Source organism: Myodes glareolus, chromosome 10 (assembly GCF_982192425.1).
Source record: "Myodes glareolus chromosome 10, mMyoGla1.1, whole genome shotgun sequence".
Classification (NCBI taxonomy): domain Eukaryota; kingdom Metazoa; phylum Chordata; class Mammalia; order Rodentia; family Cricetidae; genus Myodes; species Myodes glareolus.
The window spans coordinates 11,228,903-11,237,528 of record NC_142035.1 but is presented as its reverse complement, the minus strand read 5'-3'; the positions used below and the strand labels follow the sequence as shown (position 1 = coordinate 11,237,528).

Genomic DNA, 8,626 nt, shown 5'->3' with positions numbered 1-8,626 from the left:
TTAAAGACATTTTAGAGATGGGTTGCTTCAGGCACAGCTGGATCCAGGTGTTTGGATGACTTCTGCTTCCCACATCTCTGGAAGACTGAGTTGACGAGAGGTACCGGAACAGCTCCGTGGATGTTAGCTGTTATGTTCTGCTGTCTCCATGACGATCTCACAGCCTGGGAGCCTTAGGGAAGCCATGCTCTGTCTCCATTACACAGGCTCCCACAGGAGTTCCGTCTAGGGCTGGAGGCAGGCTGCTGTCACCCTGTTTCTGCACATTCCCCAGCAGGGAAGCCTCTGGAGCTGTGTAGACCTGGAATTCAGACTCAGTTCTGTTCTTAAGTGACATCATCTCCCCATGCCTCAGTTTCCCCACTTGTAAAATAAGGACAATGACACTTACTTCCTTGTGGGTTTTTTGTTGTTGTTGTTGTTGTTGTCTTTTTAAAAAGTAAAATTGAAGCTGGATGTTGGTAACACACATCTTTAATCTAAGCACTCGGGAGGGAGAGACAGGTGGATCTCTGTGAGTTCAAGGCCAGCAGAGATCTGGTCTACAGAGCGAGTTCCAGGACAGGCTCCAAAGCTACAGAGAAACCCTGTCTCAAAAAACAAAATAAATAAACAAGTAAATACATAAATAAAATGGATTTTTATTAGCTAATTTTTGTGTGTGCCTGTGCACATGTGAGTATGTTCGTACGTATGTGCTCCCATGTGTGCAGGTTGACTTCAGTGTCTGCATCCTACATCTTCATATTACTTGTTTGTGTTTGTGGGAGGGGTGTATACGCAGGCATGCACGTGTGGAGAGATGTGGAGACTGGAGGTTGACATTGAGGGTCTTTCCCTATTGCTCCGAATTTTATTTTTTGAGTCAGGGTCTCACAGAACCTGGTGCTCGCAGATCTGATAGAGTTGCTGGTCAGTGAGCCCCAGGGGTCCTTCTGTCTTTGCCTCTACAGGGCTGGGATTACAGAGGTAGACCGCAGTACCTGGTTTTTTTATGTGAGTTGTGAGGATTGAACTCGGGCCCTCATGCTTGTATGGTGAGCGCCTTACCCACTGAGCCACCTTCCCAGCCTCCAAGGGATTTCTTTTGAGACAGTTTCACTCTGTAGGCCAGGTTAACTTCAAACTGGCAAGCCTTTTGCCTTAGCCTCCTGCTTGCTGGAGGGTTCCCCAGTCAGGGAAAGCCTAGATTTGTGTCCGGGCATCTGGCCATGCAGCTCGACTCTATGACTGTGAGGTAAGATTCAGGCTGTCCATGCAGGTGCCTTGAGTTGGAGGCTGAAGAGGGGCGACCATACTGCCTCAGCTTCCCTTCCCAGTGAAATGGCCTTACAGCCATGGAACAGGGAGAGAGGTGGGCTCACAGATGACACCACACATGCGTGTTGAGAGCCTACTGTGTGTTTAGGATGTTGGGATGGGAGCTGACTTTCCGCCTCTGACAGAGACCTTTCCGCGGTCTGCATAGGCAGACAAGATCACAATGGAGAGACCACAGCAGTGACAGAACAGTGATGGGGGACAGGAGACATCTGGATTGTGACTGCCCAAGATGCAGAAGAAGGCCGGCAGGGAAACCTGAGTGTGGGGCACGCGGTCCAGGCTGGACAAGCCATCGATGCAATGATCCTGAGGTTGGAGCAAGCAAAGCCTACTGGTGCCGTCAGGAAGGCCAGGTCCAGCTCCACCACAGGCACCTGGAGTGCAGCCTCGTCCTCCAGACTCCACTGTGGTCTCCCCACAGAACCAACCTCAGGCCAGCATTGCCTTCCTGAGCCGTCCCAGCTGTTGCGGAGGCGCTGCTGTCCTGCTTGCTTGTTTAATGACAAACAGCACTTTTCATCCTCACTTAATTATGCAACAGTCGCTCGTGGGACGGTTGCCATCAGTCCTCTTCCCTGGTGTGGGATGGTGCAGGCCCGAGGACCACAGCCTCTGCTCTGTGTCCCGTCCTGCCTGGCCTCTGTGCCTTCACCTGTAGAATGTGGACAGTCTGCAGAGGGTCTCGAGGTGATGGGGCGCTCTGCCTGGTGCAGAAGGGTCCTGGGTGCTGCCAGGGCAGTGCGGGGCCTCAGGGCAGGATGCTGTCCTTGCATGGAGAAGAGTGGAACAGCCATCTTCTCACAGCCTGTGGGAGGGTAGAGAACACCCATTTCTGGGACCGGCAGACTAGGCTGCAAGTGGCCAGCCTCCGTGAGATGGGTGTGTACTGCTTGCTTTAGCCAGAGCCTCCTTCCACACCAGCGACAGAGACAGCCATGTGTCTCAGGCTGTCATTGTGCGGGACCTGCACACAATCACCCTCTGGGAGCTGGCTGTGTGGGTTCTGGGAGGGCAATAGGGCTTCCTGTCAACTCCGACTCCCCTGGGTCCTTCTTCCAGCCCCTCTTTCTGAGTTCCCACCTCCCAGGAGCGGCGTGGCTCTGCTGCCCGTACAGGAACTAAGCAGTCAGCAGTGCTGGAGCTGGACCTGAACCCAGGCCTGCTGGGCAGAGCTGCCCTTGCTGAAGGAACTGGCGGCGTCTCAGAATGATTGTGGTTTTGTCCTTTTCTGACCTCCAGGCATCCTGGGCTACAACATTTAGAAGATGGCTGCCCTCCTGTCACCTCTGGCTGGGGTGTTCGGCAGGACCACGGTGGGGGCATTTGATGTCAGAGATGTTTGCCAAAGGATCGGGGAGCAGCAGTGGAGGAAAAAGGACTTGGGGACCAAAGTCAGGACCTAGGGAGCTCCAGTCTCTGAGAGGCTCTCCAGAACTCTGTCCCCACTGAGCCATGCCACCAAGCCATCAGGACACCAGGCCACCAAGCCTGCAGTCCACCCCGCTCTTTAGTCCCCACCTCATCCTGTATCCCTGGCAACTCCTTGACTTCTTACTCCTACCCTACTTGGACCCATGCTTCATATGGTCAGGGGGCTCCTCGGAGCCCAGACAGTGATGTGTTGCCCTGGTAAAGCTCCCGCTGAGTCTGCACTGACCCCCCAAGCCCCTCCTGGCACCTCCACTTCAGCCAGTAGCTGGCACATAGATTTCTCAGCCCTCGTATCACATGACTACCTCATCTTGGCCCAATGGTCGCCCTCTATGGAGCCCACCCCTGACCTCCCCACTCCCTCCGAGCAAAGGCTGCTGTTCTCACATTCTGTGCTAACACCCCTAAAATCCAGTTCACACTGTGGCCAGAGGGTTCCTCTGGCACCCCAAGTTCTCCTGACCCTCCCTTGCCTAGACTCTCTCTCTCTAGCCCTACCTCTATGTTCAAGCTCCAGATAAGATCTCTGCAGGCCAAATGTCCCCCAGCCTCCATGTCCCCTGAGCTCTCCTGCATCAGCACTCAGACCCTGTGTTGTGCTGGCTGCCGGGGCCTCAGCTCCACCCTCCAAGTGGGTACCCTGGGGACAGTAGGCACTGCCCAACACCCTGAGCTACCCAGATGCTACACGATCCTGTTGTCAGTTACATCTCCAGCTGTTCTTCAAGCAGACAAGCATCCCTTTGGACAAAGCTGTTGACTGACTCTCATGAAGGGCTGATGGGGTGTGTAGGGTCCAGTCCCAACTCTGCTGCTTTCTGGCTGTGTGTTCTGGGGTAGGTTGGTTGGTGTCTCTGAATCTTATTTCCCCGGTGAACTGTATAGACTTATTGTCTGGGTTGTTTTTTCCCATCAGGTTTTGTGGACACACACTGTTGCCTGCCCCAGGGCCTTTGCATAGGCTGTTTGTGCACCTCTCTGAAATGTCTTCCGTCCTGGCTTTACCTGGGAAGTCTGGTGCCGCCTCCCCCAGGAAGCCTTCCCTGATCTCTCCAGAATACCCACAATGATTTGTGTTTTTGAGCTTCAGGTTTCCATCAGCCCCCTGACTCCTGTCAGGCTCCAGCCAGGGATGGTTTTCACCTGTCTTTGTCACTTAGACAACATGAACACTGTTGGGAGATACTAGTCACCAGGGTCACCTGTGCTGTGACCTTGGCCTTTTCATCCTCCAAATGCTGGGACTGCAAGCATCCCCCCCCCCAGCAGGATTTCCCCTCAGCAGGATTACCCCCCCCAGTAGGCCTTCACCCTCCCTCTTCCACCCCTGCTGGACACTGGACCCACCAAGGCAGGGAGGCAGGAGATGTCCCTGTGATATCTGTGTGGGGCCAGGATCACCTCCCCCAGCAGCTCCCTCCCTCCAGGCAGCCCCTGATGGAAGGAAGCCCCTGTCTTCTCCACACTCTCTGCTCCCTCTATCTCCATGCCCTGCCTCTCACCATGGGTGGCTCTGTCAGGACTGCTCGCTGTACCAGCCAGGACCACGCCTGTCATAAGAGCGTTCTCTCCACCTTGTGCCGTTCTCCCACGACTCCTCGCCCAGCAGTGGGGTCTTCCAGGCCGGACAGCACCTCTGCCATCTTGGCTGTTCACGCCGCTGAAGTGACCAAGGGAAATACGTGGACGAGTGGACTCAGCCTCTCCGCTTGCAGCTGCACAGAGTCAGCTCAGGGCTGAGAAATGGCTTAGGGCAGAGCGCTGCCCCGCGTGCACAGGACCCTGGGGACCCAAGCCCAGAGCGCGAAAGACTCAGTTCAGACTGACAATACAGAGGAGACTGGCTAGTCACACACGGAAACCTAGCGGCAGGCCATGCTCCTGGCCCCACCCTTCTCCTCTTCTGTTCCTGCAGTTCTCCCTGTTGGGTTTTTTGTTTTGTTTTGTTTTCCTCTTCTGGCTTCCACTGTGTTTCACTGAGCACTGGCCAGGAGGAGACCGGGGAATGTCTGTCAGCATGCAAATACACTTTCTAAGCCCTACTCGGTAGTTCAGTGGTCCACAGACAGAACTGGTATTTTATAGCTGGAGGGGACATTTAGAAAATCAGTTTAGCCTTGGAGCAGGAATGCAGTGCCACCCCCAAACAGGAGCAGCCACCAGGAGATGGTGGTGAGAGGGCCAACACCCCTACTTCCTGGTCTCTGCAACAGAGTCTAGAGGGGAGAATTCTCTGAGCAGAAAAACAACCCAGGGGGATGTGGGCCAAAGCCCCCAGTCTTTCCCCAGAACCTCAAGTTGAAGGCAGGACAGTGCGGCTCTCCACTGGGACAAAGCTACCCAGCCGCAGGAGACTTTGCCAACGGGCCCTTTAAAGTGTTTGTTTTTCTGATTGTGGTGGCAATGGCATGCTTATTGTTCAACCACCTCCAACAACTCAGGAAAGCATTTAAAACAGTGGCTCCAGCCCAGAGTGGCTTTGTCCCTGGAGGAGCATGTGGCAGTGTCTGGGGACATTTGGGGTTATGTTGGGGGCGGGGTGTCTCTGGCATCTAGTGGGAAAAGACCCAGGCTCTACCCCATTCTCCGAGGCTTCAAGTGACCTAGCGGACCCGTGTCTGTGGTGCTGAAGCATAAACAATGGGATTTAAAGATGTGAAAACACCTTCCTGGGGTGCACACCTGCCATCTGAGCACTTGGGAGACTGAGGCAGGAGGATTGCCATGAGAGCGACACATCAAGACCCTTTATTAAAGCGGAATACATGTCAAGGCTGCACACCCCCAGACTCTCTTGTTTTGTAGGACTGGAGAGGCGGCTCAGGGCCAAGGGCACCTGTCGCTCAAGCAGAGGACCTGAGTTTAGATCCCAGCCCCCACATGGTGGCTCACACGCTGACCAAAAGTAATTTAGGGGAGGGAAGGACTTAATTGGCTTTCATTTCCAAGCACAGTCCATCCTTGAGGGACATCACGGCAGGAACTTGAAACAGAAACCAACGAAGAATGCCCCTTCCTGGCATGCTTTCAGGTTCATGCTCAACTTGGCTTTCTACGGCACCCAGAACCATGTGCCCAGAACCAGCGTATGGTGGGCTGGGCCCTCCTATGTCAATTAACAATTGAGACTTCAGCCCCTCCCCCTCTGGCCCACGGACTTCTCCTCTCAGGTGACTCTGGCTGTGCTGGTTTGCCAGTGACGGATAACTGGAACATCACCCAAAGGGGGAAGGAAAATCCGTTCCAGAGATGTGCCGTGGCACGCCACATGCGCGTACACACACACTAATAAGTAAAAGCTTTTAAATACCCAAGGCCTTCCACCCGGGGCACTGCTGGCCTCCTTCTGCACATCAGCCTGCACACATGGCTTGAGGCACCGTTAGTCGTGAGGTCTCTAATGTCACTTTATTACATCTTTATTGTTTCTCTTTTGGCCATGATATGGGGGATCAAACTCAGGCTCCTTCTTCAAGCAAGTCCTGGGACACTGAACTACAGCCCAACCACTATCCCTGCTTTCCGCACCCCCACCCAGAAGGGTTTCTCTGTATTACAGCTCTGACTGTCCTGGAACTCGCTTTGTAGACCAGGCTGGCCTCAAACTCACCGAGATCTGTATGCGCCACCACCACCCGGCTCCAACCACTGTTTTTAATTATTATTTATAGTACAGTATGACTTTGGGTGGGTTTTTTGTTTGTTTGTTTTTGTTTTTTGGTTGTTTTTTTATTTAAGAGACTGGGTCTCACTGTGCAGCCCTGGCTGGCCTTGAACTCACGGTGACTGTCTTGTCTCTGCACCCGCAGTACCTGATCAGATACTTGCTATCATGCCCAGCTAGTTTAGTACAGTCTGATTTTTCATCTGTGATATCTGTGTTTACTTAATAATCCCTAATTTAGTATTTCAGACCCTTGATGTTTTACTTTCATGAACAAAGCTATACCGAGAGTTCCCGTCCCTGTTGTATGTTGAGTTGAATGCCCCAAATGCCCCACAACATTTCCACAACACTTTAGAACTCCTGGTCTTTGACTGTCATGTGTGAGGTCATTCTGCCCCCAGGGACCCTGTGCTGTCCCTCAGCAGAGAACGGGAGACCTACTTCCGCCCAGTCCCGAGCTTGCCAGTCTCTGCGTGTGCCGATCTGATAGGCGGGAAAATGACATCACTGTAGCTTTTGTTTGCATTTCCTTGGCTACTGTCGAACCAAAACTTGTCTTCGTAGGTTCACTGCCCTTAGTAATTTCTCCTTGGCGACCAGCTGGTTTCATGTTTATCTTGCCTTATTGTATTGCAAGAACTCTTTGTATATTAAGGCTGAGAGCCCTTTCTGAGAGTTCCACACTTCACTAATTGAACTTCCTCCCTCCCTTGCTTGCTTTCGAAGATCGTGCCTGAAGTTCCCTGGAGCGTTTCGCGATGTGCATTGGGAAATCGCTCTGGTAACCAGCCGGCTAACAGCACCCTCAGTTCCGGCCCGGTGCTGTCAGCCTCTGCCCACCGTGTATCATTAACCCCTGCTCTTTTGCTGCCACACAGCAGATGGCTTTCCTGGCTGGGAGCGGGAGTTTCATTTTCACCTTCCTGCTGGCCCGGTGCCCTGAGACTGTTTACATAAGAAACGGTTTGATTATACTCTGCAGCCAATGGCAGCCTTTCTCAGAAGAGTGGGGGGGGGGGCAGGAACATATAATCAAGGCCATTAACTGCACACAAAGCCTTACAGCCCACTCTGGGTTTCCCACCATCCCTAATGACAGTTTTCCAGGGAAAAGTAAAAGCAGGGTTATGGCCTTCTACTAGAAACGTGTTAAGGAGCAGGCTTTTAAAAGGAGTCTGTGGCTTCACCCTAAAACCCCAGCCCTGGAGCTCACCGGCTTTGGGAAAAGTCTTCTCCATACCAGATTCTCTCGTAAAAGCACCACCTTCGAGGTCCACAGAGAGGGCTCAACTTCAGGGACCAGAAGCCCGCACTGAATGTTCCCCTTCTCTGCCAGGGTCCCTTAGTACTGAGGTGTGATGAAACACGTCTTTCCGTTTCTCTTGCTCCCGTTCCAAGATGTTACGGATGCTCTACTGGTTACCAGGCGACCGCTACCGCTGCAGGCACAGCAGACAATATTCCACAGATGTGAGGATGGCTATTTCTTCTCGCGTGTCTCCTCCTATGAGCTATGCTTCCCCCACCCCCACTGAGGAGTCCCGTTATATCACAGGTCTAACTCCCAATCAGTCGTCACTGGGGAACGACACAGTCTCAAACCAGTGTATGCCTATAGCAACTTGTTTGGGGATGAGGGAGAAGAGGGACCACGTCTCTGAGCACACAGGCAGACACCACTTAACAAAACAGATCCCTGCCTAGGTCGTGGGCACGATTTCCAGCAACCACTGGAGGCATTAAGGCCAGATATGGCAAACTCCAGCCACCACCGTCCATACAGAACTCCCTATGGGAGGACCACTGCTGTCGTAGGCCTATGCTTAGTGTATCAGATTCTGAATCCAAGCCTGAGGTTTCTCATGTGGATAGCCCACAGGGACCTCATACTCAACAGTCCTTGAAGATCACACCTATCCCACTTGCTACACTGTTTACCTGGGCCAACAGCTGGTGGCTCTGAACTTTCCTGCTGTCCCCACCCGCTGGGCCTGAATCCCCACCTCCACTGCCACTCTCCCCAGACCTAGGTGATCTCCCGGCTGCCACTTGACCCTGTATGGCCTGTGTCACCCCCTTCTTGCTCCAATCTACTGTCTTGCTCAGGGAAGCTCCTCACATTAGACCCCACAGCTGCAGTCGCTACCTCTCGCCATGGGACTGGTCTGTGTGAGTGTGCTGCTCAGGACGTCTGGCTGAGGACTC

General features: G+C 53.3%; 1 long non-coding RNA gene across 1 annotated transcript; it reads right to left on the bottom strand.

Moving 5' to 3' along the window:
- Window positions 1-458: 458 nt before the first annotated feature.
- LOC146892729 (uncharacterized) lies at window positions 459-4,584 on the bottom strand. The gene is made up of 2 exons (XR_015004240.2): window positions 4,257-4,584; window positions 459-2,128 (listed from the first exon to the last, which is right to left on the bottom strand). It is a non-coding gene; the product is annotated as an uncharacterized LOC146892729 (long non-coding RNA).
- Between the last annotated feature and the right edge of the window lie 4,042 nt (window positions 4,585-8,626).